The 2,500-nt window shown below is 33.2% G+C and overlaps 1 protein-coding gene across 1 annotated transcript in view; it reads right to left on the reverse strand.

The window, feature by feature from the left end:
• LOC119580931 (Down syndrome cell adhesion molecule-like protein Dscam2) overlaps positions 1-2,500 on the reverse strand; it is a gene marked incomplete at both ends in the record, with an annotated part of 234,172 nt that overhangs the window by 49,117 nt on the left and 182,555 nt on the right.

A 2,500-nucleotide genomic window follows, 5' to 3' on the forward strand; every position in this document is an offset into this window, starting at 1 on the left:
CATACATACATACATACATATATATATATATATATATATATATATATATATATATATATATATACATATATATATATATATATATATATATATGTATGTGTGTGTGTGTGTGTGTGTGTGTGTGTGTGTGTGTATGTGTATTTGTGTCTATATATATATATATATATATATATATATATATATATATATATATATATATATATATTTATAATTATATAAATATATCATCATCATCAATAACGGTATGCTCATGTTTGAGCAGCCGTGGACCTCTCCACAATCCTTCGCCACTCAACTCGATCTTGCACTTTTCTTTCCACTTGTACCATCGTTAGCCAGCAAATATCTTTGATGTTGTCACTCAGTCTTGTCTTCGGTTTGCCTCTTCCTCTGTTTCCTATCACCATCTCTGTCAGCAAGTTTATATCAATACTTTTACTTCTCATCACATGAACAATAAACTTTAGTTTCCTTTTGTTCAAGATGTCCAACAGCCGGTCTTTACAATATATTTTTCTCAGCACTTCATCATTCGTTTTCTTTTCTGTCCAGTTAATACGTAGTATTCGTCTGTATCACCAGAGTTCAAACTATTGACCTTTTTCTTGTCTCTCTTCTTCAGTACCCAACACTCAGAACCATATGACGCAATTGGGAAAACTAATGAGTTCAATAACCTTAGCTTTGTCCATAAAGTAATGCTTTGGTCTTTTCAGATGTTTTTTGAGAGCAACTGTGGCGTTTTTGGAAAGGGCCCAATTCTTCTTTTTATCTCCGGGGAATCATTATATGTATTAGTAAAAACAACTCCAAGATAAGTGAACTCTTTCAAATTTTCCACAACCACTCGCTTGATTGTAACATGTTCATCATCATTCATTGGCGGTTATCTTCGAATCTTCATAGTCTTAGTTTTCTTGGCATTAAGAAATAAACCAGCCTTTTTGCTTGCTTCTCTAACTTTATCTAGTAGTTGTTGTAGTTCAGTGATACTGCTGGCAATTAAAACTATATCATCAACGTATCTTAGATATGATATTTTGTATCCTCCAACATCTACAGTTCCTTCAAAATTCTCTAGAGCTCCTCTCATAATGGCTTCAGGATATATAGTAAAAAGGTGCGGAGACAGAATGCAACCCTGTTGGTTGATTTCAAACCATTCTGTTGGTTCTTACAGTTGCTTGTTGTTGGTCAAACAGGGCTTTTATTAGTTGGATAATGTGTTTTGGAAATTTCATATTGTTTATGTTATTCCAGAGGATATCATGATCAACAGTATCAAAAGCTTTCGAGTAATCGATGAAACGCAGGTATAGGTCTTTCTGATATTCTCTATTTTTCTCTTTTATCAATTTTAGATTTTAGAATCTGGTTTCTGGTACCTTTTCCAGGGCGAAAACCTGCTTGTTCGTCTGCAATTTCTTCTCTTAAATTTAACTTCATTCTTTTTAGAAATAATTTTCAACAAAATTTTGCTGCTGTGACTTATTAATGCAATTGCCCTGTTATTGTTGCATTGGAGTGCGTCACCTTTTTTAGGTATGGGAGTAAAGACTGATTTTACCCAGTCTTCTGTCATCTTTCATTCCAAATTTTCGTACAAAGTTTGTAGCAGAATTATTCAACACTTTCGCCAGCATTCTTGACTAGTTCTGCTGTTATTTCATCTATTCCCGGGCTCTTATTATTCTTTAATTCTTTTATGGCTTTTATAACTTAGTCTAGCAGTGGCGATGGTTCATCTTCGCTGTCATTGAGGCTAATTAATGTTGTTGTTAAATCTTTATTCTTTTTGTATAGGTTGGAACAATATTGATTCCATCTATCTTTGACTTCTTTTCCATCACATAAAACTAGTCCATCTTCATTTTTGATAGTGTCAAATAGTATTTTGTCAAATTTTGATAGTATTTTGATGTAGGTTTAAATTTTCGTGTAATGTTTCGTACTCCTTGGTAGAATTCGTTAGTTGTCTTATTGATAGAAGTTTTCAATTCTCTGGCAATGTTCATTTAAATATTCTTCCTTATCTCGTCGCAATAATCATTGAATTTTTGTATTTTGGTTTTTGTAAATTACTTCTTCAACTGGATTATTGATACCCTTTGATTTTAGGCATCTTGTTTCAATTTCACTTAGTGTTTCTTCAGATATCCAGGGGGAATTCGTCTTTTTCTTTTTGGCGCTCAGCAGGAGTTCTTTTCCTTCTTCCCACAACTCATTTGGTGTTTTATCATCTTCACATTGATTGAGCCATTCAAATTTTTTGACACTGTAAATTTTGTAATTGTTGTCAAAAGTTTTGTATCGAGCTTTAGAGGTGCTGTTGGACGCTCCATCTGTTTGAGTCTTTTTAAAAATCGATAGTTAGTAGTTGGTGGTCACTGTTGCAGTCGCACCAGGTCTTGTCTTGCATTTTTTATGCAACTTTTCCATTTCTGATTCAACACAATGTAGTCAATTTGGTTGCATGTTCTTTTGTCTGGTGAAAACCACG

Source organism: Penaeus monodon, chromosome 14, assembly GCF_015228065.2.
Source record: "Penaeus monodon isolate SGIC_2016 chromosome 14, NSTDA_Pmon_1, whole genome shotgun sequence".
Classification (NCBI taxonomy): domain Eukaryota; kingdom Metazoa; phylum Arthropoda; class Malacostraca; order Decapoda; family Penaeidae; genus Penaeus; species Penaeus monodon.